Source organism: Hydra viridissima, unplaced genomic scaffold (genome assembly GCF_058129835.1).
Source record: "Hydra viridissima isolate aposymbiotic clone 2 unplaced genomic scaffold, HvirCarnegie_v1 scaffold_1, whole genome shotgun sequence".
Taxonomy (NCBI): domain Eukaryota; kingdom Metazoa; phylum Cnidaria; class Hydrozoa; order Anthoathecata; family Hydridae; genus Hydra; species Hydra viridissima.
In genome coordinates this window covers 16,536,843-16,558,587 of record NW_028324300.1, presented here as the reverse complement: position 1 = coordinate 16,558,587, position 21,745 = coordinate 16,536,843, and the positions used below count along the sequence as shown (strand labels likewise).

Sequence of the window (21,745 nt, the reverse complement as noted above, 5' to 3'; positions counted from 1 at the left end):
AAGAGTAGTTGTTAGCTGCTAACTTAAAAAACCATTTAAATTATCTGCCCAATCACATCTAAGAAACAAAAAATAAAGAGTTCTTCGCATCTAGGTTTCAACAAAAAATGAGTTCCTTTAGCTTTAATTGTTTTCCATGAAATCAATTGTGTAGGAGTCATCAGCTTTTTCCGTACGGAAATGGTGCTGCTGGATTTTTAATGCTTATTAACATTTGGTGGATTTTTTCTTATTGAATTTAATCTTGAATGCAAATAATAGGATTGGTTAGCTATTCCATATGATAAAAAGTTTCAATTCTTTCAAAATTTTGCAACGTGGATCAATAAATAGAATAAAATGCAATTTAACAGGTGTTGTAAATATATTTTGCCTGTTCTAACATCTGATAGATTGCAACACTTAAAGGTACTGCAAGTCTGTTAGAAGATTTATTTTCAGCGGTATATAAGTGGTACTAATCATCGTTAAAAGATTTAAATAGTGACTTTTTTATTGATAGCTTACGTAAATAAGTTGTCACGAGTTTACATCATTGAAGTAGCGGTTGAGGTAAACTGTGAGATAGAAGGGTGTAGGTAGAACTGGGACAACCCATGCAGCTGCTCATTTTTTCAGGTATGTTTTTAGTAGCCAGTTTCAAGCTAATAAGTTGGAAAGGTATTTCAATAAATATCATTAAATGAGTTGTGGTAGATTTTTTTTTCAGTTTATGTGAAAATCAAAGTTCTGAAAAGACTTAATGTATGAAATCCTAAATTAAAACCAATATCAATAGTTGGAAAAGTAACCTGATATTTGATATAAATATTGATAAAAATGATCTTTTAAAGAAGTTTGAAAAGTTTATAAATGATATTCTCGAAAATGAGCTGTTTCATGACTCTTACAAAGTTGCCACCAATGTAGCTGGTTGCATCACAAAGAAAATTGTAGACAGATCTGAGTGTGTTAACTGCCCGAGATCATTAAGTTCCATCAAGTCTCAAGAGAATATTTGAATTTTATGTGATGGCTTCACAAAATCTTTAAAGCATTTGGCAATTATGTTTGTAATGGGTTCATAGTTTGGGACACTGTAAAAAACATATAAATAAGGTATTTTCATAATATAAAAAGTGCATTCTTGCACTTGAAACATATCAAGCAACTTATAATGGCTTCATTTCATTCAGCATGAGGAATGGGTAAGGATATTGGTAAACAATTGTTACCAACAACGAGTTAAAGATTAAAAATGGAAACATCAGAAAAGATAAAAGTAATACTTTTAAAGCTCAAAAAACCATGAAACGTAAATTGATAAATACATAACAACATAATGAACATATATTGTTTTTTTGTGAAACGAAAAAATATTCCCTGTGGAAATTTTGTAATATAAATATTGTTTATTTATCAATAATTTTATCTAGCTGTACACTTTAAAAAAGAATTTGGATCATAGTTTTACTAACACATTCCTGTTAATGTTGGGTGTTTGAATCAATAATATAGAGACCATAAGATTTTGTTGAGCAAGCAATTATAATGGCTAAATTAACTAGGTTACTTGGCTTCATGTGACCGTGGTATATTATTAGCCAACTGTCTAAATATTTTTAGAGTAAGAATCTGATGTACATAGATGATGAGTAATCATGTAAATTAAATTTACAAACCATCTCCAAATTTTTTCAGATTTTACAGAAGCTAAAAATTTTATAGCTCACTTATTTTTGACCTCAAAGACAACAAACCCGGCGGTGTTATATAGTAGGCCACGACACAAGTATTAAGAATATAAAAATCGTAATGACTTTTAGACTCAATGGTGGTCATTAAAAAGTTCTATTGATGTTTCAAAATTGACTTTACATTGGGTAATGAAATATAATAAAAATATATGCAGTGATAGGAAACTCGTAGAAGATTGAACATCGTATTGTAATCGAGAGCCTATAACTCTAAAGAAAACCTATATTTTTCGGTTGAGCAGTCAGAAAAAGTTTTACTATAAAAATAAATAATCAAGTACTTTTATAGTTAACTAGAAGAAATAAAAACAGGAAAAACAGCAGTCTATTTCATGTTAATAATGACTGAAAGCGTTAGAGAATAGACGGCCCAGCAGATTTTAGCATTTCATAAGAATAACATGTTTTATAGCTCGATTTTATTCTTTAATGAAACTTTTAAAATCAATCTTCAAAAAAGTTTGCACGGATAATTCGCATTGAAGTTCGATTAATCGAAAATCACCATAAACGAAACTCGCCTCTTTAAACGCTAAACGAATTCGATTAAAGAAAACGTTATCGACCTTTTTGCCTATATTCAAGAAATGGTTTTATGATAAAGATACTTATAAATATTGAATGAGTCTATAGAAAACAAGTCTGTGTCTGTAGAAAATAAAGTTTATTTTTGAAAAATTTCAAGAAGTAAAATAGATAGAATTTATTTAACTTTTCCCTCAAAAAGATCCCTTTAGGTTTTTGTCTTTTTTTCTTTTAATCAGTAACATGGCTATTATTTTCATACGGAGCAGTTTGTGAGATCCGTGTGAGCGGTCACTAGTAATACCCCCCCCCCCCCCTGTAATTATTGAGTGCAACAAAACAACAAATTCAGTATCAAAACTGTTTTATTATTGGTACCAAAATTGAAAGAAACAGCTGTTCAAGCAACCAACGCTTTTAATACAGTTTTATATATTATCAGGATGATGGTTTATGTTTTATGCATAAATGTAAAAAGGAAGTAGGTTGATATTTTTGTATGTATAATTTTTATTTTAGGTAGTTGGACAAATTGGAGTGATTGGTCAGATTGCAATACCACATGTGGTAATGGAATCAAATTTAAAAATAGAATTTGTAGTAGCAAAAGTATATTGTGTGTAGGCAGTAATATTATGATAAGCAACTGTACAAGCAATCAAAGTTGTGAAGGTATATTTTTATGCTAAATTATTGTATATAATTATCTTGTTTTAAAACTTTTTCAACATAAGAATGCAGCATTAAAATCTATATGCAAATGTTTAAGTGAGAAAAAAAAACATTTTTGCAGTAGCAGGAGAAAAAGCACCTGCAAAGAAAAAAAAGCACCTGCAAAGAAAAAGCCTGCATGAGGTGTGAGGTTTCATTGATTAGTTCTCTATTTTTGTGTGTTATAAATAAGTGAAGCTTTTTACATCAATGTAATTGCATGGAGTTTAACAATGACCAGCATTAGAAGATTATACATGGGTAGCAGATGTTAAAAGATGCTATAATGAAAGTCAGGTACATAACCTAACCATCTGCTCTCTTGGCATCTGGCATGAGGACATTCATAGAATCTACATATACAGTACATGATATAGTCTTTACCTTGGTTAAAATTATCAATTACGCTGCATTTATCTTACATTTTTATCTGGTCCTTTTATTAGTGTTAGTTTAAAAACTTGTTACAATCTTTTATGGAGACAGCTTGCTTTTATTGTGTTTGGATTGAACTTATGTTTGCCTGAAAGCTGAGGTAGATTTATACTCATAGCAATCCCTACCTTTTTTTAAGGAAATAGAGAGACCATCTTTTGCTGCAAATTAAGATGCCTATTTTTGGTTGAACCAAAGCTGTTACTCAATTTTGATTAATAAAATTTATGCTACTGGACATCATGCTCAATGAATATGAATGAACCATTAAAAAAAATTGGCAAAGTAAAGAACGGTTTGGTTTTTTAAATGTCAAAAAGCATGTTAATAAGGTCAAAAATTTTTAAAATAACATCCTATTCTTTGAAATTTAATTGTTTATGAGAAAATTCACTATAAAAGAGGTCACAAATGTTAGAGTGGTCATTATTCATGTAATAAAGACTCTCAGTAAAAATTGTAAGTTACAAAATTGGATTTCACTTAAAATTGATAAGGAGATGACAAGAAATTCTGTTTTGAAGATTAATTTTCAGCATAGAAATAGTGTTGTCTGCAGCTTAATGGAAAAACCATTGAAGCTGTTTCTGCAATTTTGTGATTTTTTTCGCATTCTTTCATTAATATGTCTAAAAAGCCAAAGATGAAAAATTTGAAATATCTTTGTTAGTAGAATTTCCAATCCATCAGCTATTTTGGTGAGTATGATAAGAAGACCTAAAAGCTGTTTTCTAAAAAGACAAAAATGGTTTAATTTGATGGTTATATTTGAAAAAAATAAAGCAATTGTCCATCAGTTAAAGAAGCATATTGTGTCAATGGAGCTTCATGCTAAAAGCATGCTTAACTTTTCAGCCACTTTAAACAAAGATGATTTATCATAATTAGGACTCAACCAAACAATTTTGTAATGGCACTTAGAGCCTTAGATTATATTAAGTATTGACTTTGGCATACTATTATAAAGAAAGTCTAGAACTCAAATCCAAAACATTAAAAATCTCATCACGAGGACAGAGAAAGTTTTTCTTTAAAACTGCATTTTCAATTAGTAATATTGTATAAATGTAATAGAGCTCAAACCTCTTTACAGGATTAATAAAAAGGTATTAGAACAAATTAGCAACAATATTAAAACACTTGCTGGAATGGCGCAGCAATTCTGATCTTTAATGTTAAATTGAATTACTTTTTTTGAATGGTTTAAATTTGATCATATAAACTCTATCATACTTACACTTTTGCACAATATTTTGTTATAGTATTCCTCTTTTTACATTTAGGCTATGCATTCATATCATTTAAGGTATATACCAACAAATATGTTGAGACTAGGAACTATTTAGAATGGTTCATAAAACTGACCTCAATTATTTAATAGGTTTTTTTTTTTTTTCGTCTCTATTATTTATTTATCCGAAATGACTTATTTAAACATTTAAATTAAATTAAAAACTCTTCAATTAAATTTTTATAGGAGTTTGGTCAGTTTGGAGTGAGTGGTCTAGTTGCAATGCCACTTGTGGTGATGGATTTAAAAAGAAAACTAGAGTATGTATCAGTGAAAACCATTTATGTATTGGTGACAACTCTAGTTTAACCAATTGTTTTGATAATACAGCCTGTTCAGGTAATGCATTAAAAAAATATCTGAGCAACATTTAAGCTAACATTTATAACTTTAAAAAAGTAATAACAAAACACATGAAATGCTGGAAGTGAGGACTTCCTGAGTAAGATATTTATCCGACTAAAGTTTGTTTCTGTAAAACAGTTTGTCGGAAAAGTTGTTTTTATAAAGTTTTTTTTAAAAAAAAAAATATTAAAATTGTCTAAACAACCTGATACATTTGTTAAAATGGTTTAATTGTTAACATCTTGGAAAACAAAGGTATCATAAAAATGATCTAAAAAAGATATTTATGACATTTAAAAATGCTCTTTAAAAGACAAAATAAGTTATTTTCTAGTTATAAATTTAAAAATTCATCATAAAAGTAACTCAAGTGATCTTATATATAAAGTTGAATGCAAATATGTATGTATGTATGTATGTATGTATGTATGTATGTATGTATGTATGTATGTATGTATGTATGTATGTATGTATGTATGTATGTATGTATGTATGTATGTATGTATGTATGTATGTATGTATGTATAATGTATTTATGTATGTGTGCTATGCAAATCCAAACCATTCAAGCAATCTCAATCAATTTTGTAATGAACACCTCAATTTACCAGGAGAAGATTTTAGTTTAAGTTTGGTTCCAAAAGTTCAACTTTGTGGGATTTCTTATTTACTGAGGGTCCACGTTGGTTACTGCAGTAAGTACCACATGGAGGCAAAGTTTTGTAAAACTCTATTTACTAAAGTCTCAAAATCTTAAATATCTTATCATGTGGACACAAAGATGTTTTTTTTTTTAAACTGCATTTTCCATTAGTAACATTGGTATAAATATTATAGAGCCCAACCCACTTTACCATATTGATATGCAAGTATTTGAACAAATTAGCAATAATTTTAAATCAATTCCTTGAATGATGTAGCAGTTCTGATCTTTATTGTCACTGTAGTTTTCTTGCAGCGAAAATCGCTACATTTTCTCTTCTCCTTCAATAAACTCACAACAAAAAACTTGTTTTAAATTTATATTTTACATATGACCTAAAATATGCTCATAAAATAAACTATAAACAAAATGCATTGTGGTTGATTGTGTCTTACGGCCAAATGCAGAGCTGGTAGCCTATTTAATAAAAATTAAAATGCATGTTCATCACTTTGTGTCTTTATGTGGCGTGTAAGTGCGCATGTTTATGTGTGCGCGTAGTTTTAATAATTTTAGAAATATATCTCATTTTAAGCTTGATTTCTTTTCAATTTATGTGTTAACTCGTTTATAAAATATATGTATATTTCTTTTATGCTTTATTGTTTTTCATTCACCTTTGCTTTAACAAATTTCTTAAATAATTTTTAAAAAAAATGCAGTATAAGCATAATATTTAATAATGTAAAGTCTGCTTTTCAATATTAAGTTTCTTTAATTTGATATAGAATAAGATGGGGCAGACTGCCCTTCAAATATTTAAGATTGAATGGGGCAGAATGCCCCCCCCCCCTAAAATCTTTGAAGCTAGTGCCGGTGGCTCGCAGCATTCTAAGATTGGTGCCCTCACCAAGTAGTGAATTGAAATGCCACTCATGGCTGTGTTCAAAGTTCTGACTCAGGATTGAAAATGCATTTATATTTTCTCAAGGAAACTACGTCATTCAAAACCACCATACATAATTTCTTCCACCCAATTCATTTATAGCCACATTGTTTTTTTAATCATTTTTTCAAAATAGTTTATTTTTGATTATATAAATTTTTTCATACTTACACTTTTGCACTATATTCTGTTATTGTAATCCTCTTTTTACATTTAATCTATGCATTCAAATCATTTAAGGTATATACCAACAAATATGTTGAGACTAGGAACTATTTAGAACGGTTCATAAAACTGACCTCAATTATTTAATAGGTTTTTTTTTTTTTTTTGTCTTGATTATTCATTTATCTAAAATTTAAACATTTAAATTAAATTAAAAACTCTTCAATTAAATTTTTATAGGAGTTTGGTCAGCTTGGAATGAGTGGTCTAGTTGCAATCCCACTTGTGGTGATGGATTTAAAAAGAAAACTAGAGTATGTATCAGTGAAAACCATTTATGTGTTGGTGACAACTCTAGTTTGACCAATTGTTTTGATAATACAGCCTGTTCAGGTATTGCATAAAAAAATTATCTAAGAAACATTTAAGCTAACATTTATAACTTTAACAAAGTTATAACAAAATACTATTTGCTATTGATTAATGAGGTAGTAAATGGTAAAAAACTCTACATGAAATGCTGGAAGTGAGGACTTCCTGAATAAGAGGCTTGACCAACTAAAGTATGTTTCATTAAAACAGTTTGTCTGAAAAGTTGTTTTTATAAAGTTTTTTTTAAAAAAAAACATGAAAATTGTGTAAACAACCTGATACATTTGTTAACGTGGTTTAATTGTTAACATCTTGTATAGCGAAAGTATTATAAAAATCATCTAAAAATCACATTTATATTTAAAAATGCTCTTTAAAAGCTAAACTAAGTTATTTTCTAGTTATAAATTTAAAAATTTATTACTAAAGTAACTCAAGTGATCTTATATATAAAGTTGAATGCAAATATATATGTACATATGTATGTATGCATGTATGTATGTATGTATGTATGTATGTATGTATGTATGTATGTATGTATGTATGTATGTATGTATGTATGTATGTATGTATGTATGTATGTATGTATGTATGTATGTATGCTATAATCTCAATCAAATTTTGTAATGAGCACCTCATTTTACCGTGAGAAGATTTTAGTGATAGTCTGGTTCCAAAATTTTGACCCCACAGGTCACCTTGTATTTTCAGGGTCCACCCTGGTTTTTACAATAAGTACCACATGGAGGCAAAGTTTTGAAAAACTCTTTTTTTAAAAGTTGTTCATCGTGATGTGTTTGTATAATGTTTTATTCTTTTTCAAAAAATTAATGATACTTATGTGCCAAAATGTTACAAGGAAGTGATTGTTTTTTAAGACAGCACTTTTCCCAGAAAAATGGTTTATTGTTCCACTGCTATGTCTTCCTTTCATTTTCTGGGAAAAAGCATAGTTTTTAAAGACAAGCCGTTTTATCAGAAATATGGTATTTCAGTGAACTATTCTTTATTACTTTAAATTGGTGCTGTCAGACTTTATTAAGCTCTTAAATTTTCTACACTTCCATAACCAATAAAACCACTGAATCTCTGATGTCAGGCACTACTCCAACTTCAAATTTTTTCTTAGACAATATAAGAAGGTTTAACTCATATTTTTAACTAACCTAATGTGGTGCTACAAGAGAAATTCATTAAGGAGGATTTATGCCAACATTTATTGTTATATAACAATAAAGTTCAGTATTGTTATGTAACAATAAAGTTGAGGGACAGATATATCATTCTAGTGGCCCATTATTTTCTCAAAAGGGAGAGTCCCCAACTTCCTGGGAAATTCTCAATTTCATAGGAAATTAAGAAGTAGAGTCATAACAAAGATGTTCTGTAATTCCAAACATATGACATACATACATACATACATACATACATACATACATACATACATACATACATACATACATACATACATACATACATACATACATACATACATACATACATACATACATACATACATACATACATACATACATACATACATACATACATGAACCTATAGCAATTCTTCCACTCCCACAATCCCTATGTACAACTTTTCAAAACTAATTTTAACGCTTTCCAAGTGATGATTGCAAAGTTGTAATTTGAGCTGACAAAACTCCTCAAGGAGAGTATCAGAGGCATTTCAATGCTCCAACATTTGATGAAGTGACCATTGTGATTTGGGTAATGATTTCTAATTCTCGTGACATTGTACTTCAAAAAAGAAATAACAAATTGTAACAAGTAGCAGAAACTCACAAATTATGAAGCACTACAGTACTCTATAAACTTTTGGCAGGACCATAATGGCTCTCACTTTGGAATACCTCAAAAGGACACAATAACAGGAAACTCTTTAGGCAAGAAAATGTCAACTATGGAGTTGTATGCCTTCTCAATAATTGTCAGAACTGTTGAAAAAAATTCACATTCATCAATATAAGCAGCTTTTCCATCAGTTCATTGTTAATATGTATGCAAAGATTGAGATTGAATGTCTCCTCTTCATCAAACTGAATCAAAAGAAACTGAGAGCTGAAGAATACATTCATTTCAGAGATGCCATCACCAGTAATGTTAATCCAAATGACCTGGGCAAAATGATCATCCTCCCATCTTCTGTGACTGGAAGCCCAAGCACATGCATGAATACCTTCAAGATACAATGACTTTTGTGAGAAAGTATGGTCGGTTTGATCTGTTCATTACTTTTGCCAGGCTAGACACCTGTGGACTACCATGACCTTATTGCCTAACTGTTCAAAAGGAAACTAACAAAAATGATTGATGTGATTACAAAGGTTCATATTTTTGGAGAGACCTGATGTTGGATGTACTCCATTGAGTGGCAGAAACAAGGTCTTCCTCATACTCACATCTTGGTCTGGTATGAAGAAAAAATTAGGCCTACAGAAATTGACAATGTTATCAGTGCTGAATTACCAGACACTTAACAGGATCCCATGCTGTTTGACATCATCACAAAGAACATGATGCATGGTCCATGTGATAACTTCAATAAGAACTCTCAATGCATGGTGGGTGGCAAAAAGTATCTTAGGAACCTGGTCTAGGAAATACAAACAAGAGAAGATGATTACCCTGTTTACTGACAAAGAAAACCTGGTGATGGTGGATTCACATCTAAGCTCAAAGTTTGCATAAGATCCACACTCCAAAAGATTAAAATTAACAACTGATGGGTTGTGCCTTACAATCCACTGCTCTGAAAGATGTTCCAGGCACACATCGAAGTTGAGTCTTACCAATCTGTCAAGTCCATCAAGTACATCTGCAAGTATGTCAACAAAGGTAGTGATCAGGCCTTTTTTCAACTCCAGAAAAGTACACCCATTCTTGATGAAGTGGAGAAATTCCAGTTTAGAAAATACATCAGCAGCAATAAAGCAGTTTGGAGGATTTTGAGCTTCATCATCCACAAGCACTTTCCAAGAGTGGTGCATCTCAGTGTACACTTGGAAAATGGCCAGAGAGTTTACTTAAACCTAGAAAATCTGAGCAGCAGCTGCTAACACCTCCTAAGACAACTTTGTTAGCATTTTTTGAGTTTTGTCAAAAAGATTCTTTTGCCAGGACAATTCTTTACTGTGATGTCCCAAAATACTAGACTTGGAATACCTCAAGAAAAGCACTGTAAAGAAGGAAACAAGGGTTTGATGAGGAAGGCCACCCAGGTGTGAAAGCTACTGATTCTCTTGGTCGAGCCTACACTGTTTATCCTTCAAATTCTGAGTGCTTCTATCTATACATGCTGCTCCACGTTGTTAGTGGCCCATGATCATTTACTGTTTAGGGCCATGCATGTGAAACTTTCAGAAAAGTGTGCAAATGATGGGTCTAATGAGGCCCTCATACTCCTTGAAGACCTATTCATCTACATGTCTGAAAATGTTTCAAGCAACTTGGAATGCCTAATCCAAATGAAGACCTCAGTGGAAAAACCAGCCTTGTCTCATTTTTCATATTTTGAGATAATCAATTTTTAAAGTTCAAAACGTTCTTAAAAATTTAATTTATACACTGCTCTTTATTTTGTCTACGTTTTACCAAAACAGTATTTTCAATATTGCTATTCCAGTTGTTATGAAAGAGAAGCAGTGCAGGGTGTATATTTTGAATGACAAGTTCTCTGACTGGTCGAGTTTTTATTGGACATGCAGACTTATAATATTGTTTCAAGTAATCAGAAAATCTGAAAAAATTTGCATTGAAAAAATTTACAACATTAAAAGGTGAAGGTTTTTTTCTGCAATTCTTAAGAATCTGACGCCAATTGTCAGGAACTTCAACATTAGCCTTTATGTTAACATTTGCCATGTCACGATCACATTCCATATAGGAATGACCTTGTATAGGAAATGACACTTTGATACATTTAAAACGTTTTTGAAAGTGAACTATCCAATGCAAAAAACAAAACACAGTGTAATTTTTGTTTTGTCCTGCACATCCATCGCAAAAAAAATGTAGTTCAAGGACTGTGTCAGAAAGATGATTAATGATAAAATGATAAAGCATAGAGCAAACATCATCAGCTCCCTTTTTTCCTGTTGTTTCATTCTATGTATAAAGAAAAACTTCATCACTGGATAAGATGTGTATATTAAATGAAAAAAATTTAAGCTGTCTTCGGTAATACACATCGTTAGTTGATTTATTAGGCAAGGGTAAATTCTTCTGAAAATCAAAAGCAATAGCTTCAAACCTGTCTGAGTTTTTTGCTCGTTTTTTTGCATCTGACTTTCTGTTATAAAATACAGCAGCCTTTTTTGTGTGAAAATCATGCTCTGTTTCAAGATCTTTTATTTTTCTATTAAGTTTGATAATATCTTCACCAACTGCATTTAAAAGCTCTTTGTCAGTGTGTTTTATATTTACAATGAACTCATCACAAGCTAAACAAGTGTCTTTTCGTGGAAAGCCAAACCCAATATTAAATTGTTAAAAAATACTCTGTATGTTTCCAACCCTACTTTAACAGTTGGGTAAGGATGTTTAAATAGTTCAAACAACATTTAGATCTTCAGATAAGTAAATTTTTTTAGCTTTTCCAATAGCATAATGAGATAACCTTCCTCTGAAAGAAGATATATGTTTTTGGATAGCTTCACTGTCACTTTCGGTTAATTTGTGTGGCTGATTTTTATGTTTGCCTCTACCATCAATTGGAGGGCGAACTAAAAGAACAAAATGACATAATATTGATATACACAAATATATATATATATATATATACACCTTGTACAGAAAGTTTAAACGCACTTGTTTTTTTAACGTCGATAATTCTTTTAAGAAATGATAACCCGATAAATTGATGAGATATGGTCCGAATTTTTTATGTTTATTTTTACTAATGGTTTAATTTATCGATTTAGAGAAAAAAAAAATATAAGGACACCATAAAGAAGGTAGAGGGTGATGAGAAAATTAACGGAGCAATTAAGTCCTTTCAATTTTTTGAAATAAAGTTTAAACGCACTTTGGTTGGAAAACTCGTAACTCTAATTAATTGATTGATTTTTTCTTGCAGTCTTTCGCATTTTTATCACTCAACAGCCTGCTATCGTTAGCATATTGTACTTGCATCTTTATTCTTATTTTATTTTGCAAAAAAAACTGCGTCTACGATTTGATTCAACCTTCAGCCATTTTCAACTGATAAAACTTTGTCAAAAGATCATATTTTCATGGGTAAAAGAGCTGTCTCATCGAAAATCAAATGGCAAGTCATTGGCATGCATAAAATGAAAATGAGCAATCGACAAATTGGCAAACATTTGAATATTTCTGAATTCAGCGTTCGTACAACAATAAAAAATTACTTATCGACTGGTAGTGTCAATGATAAACCTTGTATTAGGCGCCCAAAAAAACTGTCAGCTCGCGATGAAAACATGCTTTATACGCTTAGCAGACGCAACCCAAAAGCAGGAGTGTCAGCTTTGACTGCAGAAATCAATAGTTCGCTTGTAGACAAAACAGTTAGTCGTACGACAATAAGTAAGTTATTACGCAAAAAAGAATTAAATTCGTTTCATGCTGTAAGAAAGCCTATGTTGTCGTTAACCGATCGTCTAAAGCGAAAAAAATGGTGCAAAGAGCGTTTAAATTATTCAGTGGAACAATGGAAAAGAATTATCTTTAGCGATGAGTCGAATTTTGAAATTATTAACAGAAAAAACAAAAGATTTGTTCGTCGCAAAAATACGGAAAAATATTTGAAGCAACACATACACAGCCGTATTCAAAAAGGTGGTGGCTCTGTCGGCATATGGGGATGCATATCAGGCTCAGGCGTTGGCTGTCATAAAATATACGAAGGAAGATTGAACCAGTATGGGTATCGTGACATTTTCGAAAATTCGCTTATCCCTAGTTGTGATTTATTCCAAGCTGATCAAAACTGGTTATTTCAACAAGACAATGCTCCATGTCATACAGCACATTCAATTACCAATTATTTCGTTGAAAGTAATATTCGACTCATGACTTGGCCAGCACGATCACCTGACTTAAACCCGATCAAAAATTTATGGAGCTGGATGGATTATCAACTAACAAAAAAGCAAATAACAAGTCATGAAATGCTTAAAAAATAACTAACAAAATTGTGGCTTGAAATTCCAATCAAGATGATTAAAAATCTTATTGAGTCAATGCCAAGCCGATTACAAGCATGTATCAAAAACAACGGGGGTCATATCCCATATTAACATATTTCCATGACAAAAAATTACTAAGTGCGTTTAAACTTTATTGCACTTTCTTCTCATCAATTTTTTGATTTCTTGTGTTTCATATTACATTTCAGAAAAGATTTTGTGTTTTTTTCTTTGAAAGCTGTGTTTTTTTCTTAATTAATAATTGGCTAAGAAAAAAAAAAATAAAAAATGAAGACGCATCATCAGATTTTCTCTTTGCACCAGTCCAAACTTACCATAATTTACAAAAAAACAAGTGCGTTTAAACTTTCTGTACAAGGTGTATATATATATATATATATATATATATATATATATATATATATATATATATATATATATATAGTTTAGTTCATAAATTAAAATATACCTTCTTTAACTATTTACTAACCAGTTGTAGCAACTGATTTTCTTATTGATCCAATCCTAGCTTTTTTAATTCCAAAAAAAGCCATCATAGCTTTAATGCAGATTGGAACTTCGATAGCTGATTGTGCTCTTTGCACCCTTACACAATAAGAATATGAAAAATTGTGTAAGGAAGTTTTATCTGCATTCTGTCGTGGTCTTCTTCTGTTAATGTTTTGGATTTTTATTAGTGTGGATAAGTATGCGTCCTGACTAATTTTAGATGAATATTCATTAAAGTTCTTAATTAGTTTGTTCCTTTCCTTTCTACTAATAGTTTTAAAACATGCAAATCGAATACAATTACAGTCTGCCCCAATAATGTGGCTTGATAAATTGTGTATTTTTTTTCTATTTTTGGAATTAATATTAATCTTTCTTTTTCTTGATTTTTCTGTAACCACCGGACTATCATTACAAGCCTTTTTGTTTTTTGTTTGCTTTTTTCCACAGCTTTTTATTCAACCAATACTTGAGGTATTAAGGAATCACGTGGTTTTGTAAACTATAAAAACTTCGGAAAATGCAGGTTATTCCAAATATAAACCTTGACATCACCGATTGTTCCATTTGGTCATGTTTAATTTTATCGTCTTTTTTAATGAGTGGACTAGTTTTTTCACTTGGTAATTAAAATAAAAGATGAAATAAGATATGCTTGCTTGAAAAATAATAATTTCTCAAAAATTTCAAAAATGTGACATTGCTGGTTTTTCCACTGAGGTCTTCAAATAGAAGTGACAAAGGCAACAGATTGTGCAGATAGATTCTCAGAGAAACAAGTTACAACATTCAGGAGCTCACAACAAATGTCTCTCAGAGAGAGCCACAGTTGGTACCAGACCAGATGGCAGACTGCAACAAAATTTTGAACTTGATTAAAGATTGTCTTTCTAGATGCTCCAGGTGGAACAGTAAAAACCTTTGTCATCAATTTGCCACTGGCCAAAATTTGACAACAGAAGAAAATTGTGCTGGCAGTGGAATCCTTGGAGGTAGTTGATAGACTACTATGAGATTTCCACTGCAACAATATGATCATGGGTGTAGTTCATATTTTGCCAAATTAATCTTCCCAGCAACTTTTGCAATATTGTAAAGTCAGTTGAAGAACTAAAGTCCAAAGTCTTTCCAAACATCAAGCTCCATTTTAGAAACTCAGATTGGTTGTGTCAAAAGGAAACTCTAGCTCCCAAAAACTGACTGTGAGCAAGATTAATTTTCACATTCAATGTCTAAAGTCAGTGGATATTTTCACAGATCCAGCTCAGGCAGTTATCTATCCGACAGAGTTTCTCAATTCCTTGGAGCCCCAGGACGTCCAACTCACTTCCTTGCACTCAAAGTTGGAGCACCAATTATGTTACTCAGAAATTTGGACCCACCAAAGTTATGCAATGGAACACGCCTTTTGGTCAAAAACCTGTTTCCTAATGTTATAGAAACAACCATTTTAACAGGATGTACCAAGAGTGACAATGTCATCAGAATTCCTCTCATTCCATCAGATCTGCCATTTGATTTAAGACGCCTTCAGTTTTTCAGTTCGTTTTGCAATTGCCATGTCAATCAATTAAGCACAGGGGGCAGTCTTTGAAAGTTGCAGGAATCTATTTGGAATCCCATGCTTTTCATAGACAATTGTATATGGTATGCTCAAGAGTTGAAATGCCTCAAAAATTGCTCATTCTGGCATCAGAGGGAAAAAAAATTGAATGCTGTTTATCAAAAAGCCTTTATCTAATGCAGAGGTGAACTATTTAATTTTTAATATTTTACTAGAATAAAAGAATTTTAAATCATTATTTCTCATTTAATTTTTCATTTTGTTCTTAATGAATTTTGTGAAGACTTTCAACTTTTTGTAACTTAATATCCCGGACAATGCCGGGTAGTTCATCTAGTAACATTATATAATAATGTACCAATGTAAGTCAGAATTTCTGAAGGGCAAGAGCAAAAAATAAAAGGTGCTGTCAAATGTAAGGAAACTTTTTCAGTCTAAAGTTCTACTAAATAATACTAAAATATCCATAATGGAGAGCACGGGCCCAAAAAATGGCTTTTTCAGTCTAAAGTTCAAAATTACTTGTCTTTACAATGATTTAAAATACCAAAACCATCTTTTATATTAAGATTGTTTAATGTCTCTTCTTTTATCTGAAAAAAAAGATTCAAGCCCATGAGAATTGGGCAACTACAGGAATTAGTGAAAGTGTAACCCATGATTAAAAAACAGAAAATTTACCTTCACCATTTTAAAATCAAAAAATATCTTTTAAAAAATTTTATTTGTGTTATTTTCTCTACATATTTGGATTCAGCACCCTCAAAAATGGTTAGGTACTGATTTTTGGATGTTTCTTACTAGAATTTGAATTATTCAAAAAAGGGTGATGCTATAAAATCCATCATGACGGATATGAACAAAAAATATGGTATTTTATTTTATTTCAAAACATCATAACCATTTGAAGTTGGGAGCTCAAATTTTAAATTTTTTCATGTTTTATTGATAGGCACCACTGGTTGAAATTTAATGAAAATTTGAGGAGGTGGGTGGAATGACTGTCCTACTTTTACATGGTAAAACCCTTCACCATGTTTTGCAACATTGACAAAGATTGTTTTCTCTGTTACGAACAGTTCAGGAATGTTTTCTATTCTGCATATGCTGGGCCAAATTAAGCGCATTCATCATTCGGAACCCATGTGGTGTGCAGATTCTTAATCTACATGTAAATCAAAATTTCATACTGTACTAGAATGTCATTAATGTACATTTAATGAATATAAAATAAGTGACCTTTATTTACTGTCTTTACTCATTTTAGAAATGAAAACCAAATGTAGAAATACATTTGAAAGTTAAAAATTTGAAAAAGCTAAATTTATTTTTACCTACTGATTTTTTTAGTTTAGTTTCAAAAATTGTAATTTTTGTACAGGATATGATGTGCTTTGTACATGTCTCTCTTAGGTTAAGCTAAAGGAATTATTTCCAGTTTTTAATAATTCTGCACTGGTTATTTTTCTAACTCAACAGCTAAATAACTCTTTGCAGTTTTCATTATGTTTTTTATTTTGGGAATATCTTTTAATTATTCAGCAACCTCTTCTTACTGATAATAACAATGTTGTACAGAACATTTCACATATAGTTTCCTCATTTTCCCCTGATTTAATTAAAAAATACCACTTAACTTCAGTATTGAAATGCATTTTCATTTCAATACTGAGGTTAAATCACTTTTTTCTAAATCTAATTCTAAATCTAAATCACTTTTATCTAATTCATGTCTATGTTCATGTTTTCTTTATGTATTTTTGAGCAGCTTGTGTGCCACTTGTATTTGTGACAAAAATGTTTTTTTGTTAAATCTATCATCCCTATCTAGTGTTTTACTTATTATACCCATTTTTTTATGCTTGACTTTTTTTAAGATTCTGCGATTTCTCTATGCTGTTTTTCTCCTTGAGTTTTCTTCCTTCAGAATTTTCCCTTCTACAGAGTTTAAACAAGTCAACACAATATGTAAAATTATTATGAAAATGTTTATAATTGCTTAACAGTAGCAATATCAATAGTACAATAATTTTAGAACATTTTATCATTTGATGTAATAAGCTTAATTTTATTTAACAACTTAGAGTTTTTGAACTAAATTAAAACTATTGATAGAATGCTACTCTAAAATGATTTTATTTTTAAATTACTCTATTTTATTAATTAATTTTAGAAGACTGTATTAAATTTTCCAAGATTGGGCAATATATTTCTGCAGAGGAAAATATTCTAAAGGAAACACACTTTGAAGTAATTTTCATGTTTCAAAATGTTGCTTTTGGCAAATGTAGAGAAACATCAATAACAGCTGGGCAACTTCAATTACACTTTGGTGATGACAGCTCGCAAGTGGTTCAAACTATTAATTGTACAAATAGCTCAGAAAAGTTTAATTATACATTTAGCCACAGGTTTGTAAAGATTTTCATGACATTTTGTTAAAATATATTCCATTAGGTTATTTATATGAATGGTATACTGTAAACACATTACATTGTGCTAGTTTACATGGGTTATAATCTATTTTTTAAGAGTTAAAGTTTATTTTTAGTAAGTGAAAGGACTTTGTTGTTGGAAATTAAACTGTTTTTTTCTTTACTTTATTTAGCTATATTGATTGCGGAAAGTATGAGATAAACTACAGCATCAAACCTTGTAGTGATTAATAAATCATTTCCTGATTCAGAACTATTCAGCTTTATGAATATGACAGTCTTCTGCAATATATCACCAATCCAAATTGCAACAAAGCCTACTTCAGCATTGTACCCCAACATTTTCTTGCCTAAGGGAAATGAAATAACTCTGGAAATAAGTCAAAGTTCAGGCTCTTACCTTATATACATTTTAAATTGGGGAGATAATGTAATTCAAGAAATTAACCAGTCACAAAGTCAATGTCCTATACCATTTTATCTTTCACACACTTACAAATTAGAGGGTAATTACACTATAACTATTGAGGCAAAAAATCGAATGCAAATAAAAAAAAAAGAAATATTTGTTCAAGTCCAAAATTGCTCTTTTCCGCATATCTCCTTTCATTATGGGACAAAAACGAATCCGATGAAAATACTTTATAGTACAAACAAAGAATTTGTGGCAAATTTTGAGGAGGGTCAAAATCCTTGCTCATCAGCAAATATCAGTTTTGATTGGGTTTTAACAGGCAGTAATACAGAAAATAAATCACAGGGAGTTTTGGCAAACCAAAAAATAGTGTACTCTATCAGAAAGGGAGATCTCATTTATGGCTCTTATGATCTGTCATTGCTGTTAACATACAACAAACTTACCACCAATTATGTTTCTTATTTCATGGTTGTTGAATCGCCCTTGTATGTTGAGATAGACAATGGTAACTTTCGCACTGTTGCCTACAAACAAATGCAAGATGGTGAGAGGCACCACCGAAATTTCTCAATCCATGTGTTAGTAAGCTTTGGTACTACTTCTCCTAAAAATGAATATCAAGGAATGGCATTTAAATGGAGATGTCGACTTGTAAGCAATATATCGGTTGCTTTTAAAAGCTTAATTGCTTATAAAGAAGTTAATTCAACATTCAGCTCTGATACCTGTTTTAATGAATCTTGGGAGGAATTAAGTTTTAATGGCTCAGAACTTTTGTTGAATACAGAGATGTTTTTAGAAGGAATAACATATCAGTTTGAAGTTACAAGTATAAAGTATGTTGGAAGTTATTTTCAATATAGTTCTTTTATCCAAGAAATAGTCTTTAGTCCAGGTGACTTGCCCACAGGAAATATAATGTATGTACCATTTTCTATTTCGAAAGTAATATTAATTAATATAAGAATATATTTTTCAGCTGTTGCAGTTGTATATGCTTTTAAAATAGTTTTAATTTCTGTAACTTCTAGTTGTTTAGCAAACTGTGGTCCAAAGTTGAATCTAAGAGATCATGTTATCTATTTGTTTGAATGCTTTGATTGTGGCAAAAATAGGTGAGTATTTTCTTTGTAACATATTTATCCACTGCGAGTTCAACAATTTAACTATGTATTTAATTTGAATATTACTCTCAGGATATGTGAATATTTAACCTGCTAACCTAAATTTTTTGTTAGTTAATTCTTTTCAAATATTGTAAATCTTAACATAAGGGCTTGAATATGTGATAATGATGAGTAACAATTCTAGAAACAAACTGATAATTCTATGCAACTGTTGCTAAAAGTTTCAAAATTATTCTGAATAACCTAAATTATGTGTTTATCAGCTTTATTATTTCTTATATTGCTTTTTCTCTAATGACTTTAAAATTGTATTTTAGTTCAATAAAAGTCTCGTAAAAATTTCTTGATAAAGTTACTAAAGTAGTTACTAAAGTGTTTTTCTTTTTTTTTTAACTATCAAGTTTATGCATAAGGTTTAATTTTTACTGCAGTTTTTAAACTATTAACAAAGCAAATTATCTTTATATTTCTTATGTTCTGTTATTTTATGCATAAGAGTCATTTTAAAACTATTCAGAAATCAAGTTATCTAGATTTATTGATTTTAATAGTTTACTTTTTATTCATTAAGTGTTTTTTAAAATAGATTGTCTTTTAATTGGGAAATCTTAAATGATGATGGCAACTGGCCACCAGAACTTCTTCTAGATAACTCAACAACAACTGGGTTTAAAAGCCAAACTCTTATAATTAATGTCGACACTTTGCTTGAATCTTCAAATTACACTTTCATTTTGTCAGTTGGTTATGCTGGGTCACTTTATAAAGCTTTTTTTAAATTTAAAAAACAAACATCTTCTCTACCTGTTCCAGGAAGCTGCTCTATTAGGTAGCATAGTTTCCATTTATTTTTCAAATGAATTACAATATGTAGAAATAGATTTTGGTGAATGAATATTTTTCTTTTTTGCTTTTATTTGGTTTTTAGTAGGAAGTTGAAAATTTGTTTTTTAGTATCTTTTTTTATATGACATTTATTTTTTAAGCCCTAAGCAAGGATATGCAATTATCACAAAGTTTAAACTCATTTGTCAAAACTGGGCAGACAATGAAATGAGCATACTGAGATACAATTTTTTTTATGACAATGGTGCACCAGCAAAATTTTCCCTGACTTCAAACGCTAATAGTGCTTATCCTTTGTTGAATGTAAGATCTGTTGATAATCCTATGCTAATCAACTTTGTTTTGGGCGCTGGTAGTCCTGATAAAAACTTTACAATTAACATACATGTTAGAGTGATTGGGATTTACAATGCTTTCACTCAATATCAAGCTCTTGATGTTCAGGTAAGTTTATAAGACTTACAAGTTTAAAAATCTCTACATTTTTGCAGTTGGTCTACATTAGTTATAAGAGTATGTTCATTAGCTTTAAGAGTATACAATAATTGCAAAAGTGTATTCTATACAATTGTTCTCCAGCATGCTCTCTATTTGTATTAACATTAATCACCATGAGACATTGTATAATCCCCTAATTTATTAAGAAAAGAGTTGTGCTATTTATTAAAAATATTATCCCTGATCTATTGTCTTTGGTTTGAATTAATATTTATACTTTTATTGTTATCGCCTTTTATTGTAATGTCTAAAGTTTATATGTGTCTATGTGTTTTCATTATACAAATCCTCAGTTTTGATCCAATTATCACCAAATTCTTCACAAACCCTCAATTCACTAGGGGAAGTTCATAGACAACTTTTCGTCCCAGACTTTTGACTTTCTATAAAATTATAATTAATTTAATTATAATTAATTTAAAAGTGTTTATGAACCTTAAAATCTTTACCCAATTAAATTTGTTTCTCCCTATCCGATAATGCCATCTCGGGTGATTTAAGGCCAGTCTGAGAAAATTTTGTTTTTTTTTCGTGTTATTTTTGTTTAAATGTGACGTGTTTAAATGTGATGTGTTTTCACCTCATGGGATTGATCCCATTAAGAGTTTGATGTTAAGTATACCATAATCTAAGGCCAACATTGTTTTTACAGAAACAGCCAATATTAGATAAAAATATACATCTATAAAATCTATACATTCACAGGGTTCATGGCAGTTTTAGAAATCCATTTTCCCTGAGTATTCCCTGATTTATACACGATTTCAAGTACTTTTTTCCTAAGTTTGGGTGGCGAAAAGTATATAATTTTCCTTGTTAATGTTGAAGGATATAATACTTTCACAACTGAATTCCCATGTTCCCCTAATATTTTTATCAACATTTTTTAAGGACATAAATACTTCTTTTTTAATTGATAGCAATCTGTTAAAGGAAGGTTTTTAAGTAATAAAAAGTGGTTTAATAAGGAAACAAAACCATAAAAGTTCAATAAGTATTTATCATATTATC

The 21,745-nt window shown here is 30.4% G+C and overlaps 1 long non-coding RNA gene and 2 pseudogenes across 2 annotated transcripts in view; 2 read left to right on the top strand and 1 right to left on the bottom strand.

Moving 5' to 3' along the window:
* LOC145187702 (uncharacterized) overlaps positions 1-21,745 on the top strand; it is a 67,167-nt pseudogene that overhangs the window by 11,177 nt on the left and 34,245 nt on the right. The window contains exons 5-12 of the transcript XR_016449344.1: positions 2,781-2,933; positions 4,885-5,037; positions 7,038-7,190; positions 17,584-17,821; positions 18,019-19,183; positions 19,295-19,378; positions 19,977-20,219; positions 20,377-20,680. The product of XR_016449344.1 is annotated as an uncharacterized LOC145187702 (transcript). The remainder of the gene's footprint in view (positions 1-2,780; positions 2,934-4,884; positions 5,038-7,037; positions 7,191-17,583; positions 17,822-18,018; positions 19,184-19,294; positions 19,379-19,976; positions 20,220-20,376; positions 20,681-21,745) is intronic.
* Positions 10,743-15,343, bottom strand: LOC149893598 (uncharacterized; annotated as a pseudogene).
* On the top strand, positions 15,509-16,405 carry LOC149893597 (uncharacterized). The gene is made up of 3 exons (XR_016449345.1): positions 15,509-15,594; positions 16,215-16,281; positions 16,363-16,405. It is a non-coding gene; the product is annotated as an uncharacterized LOC149893597 (long non-coding RNA).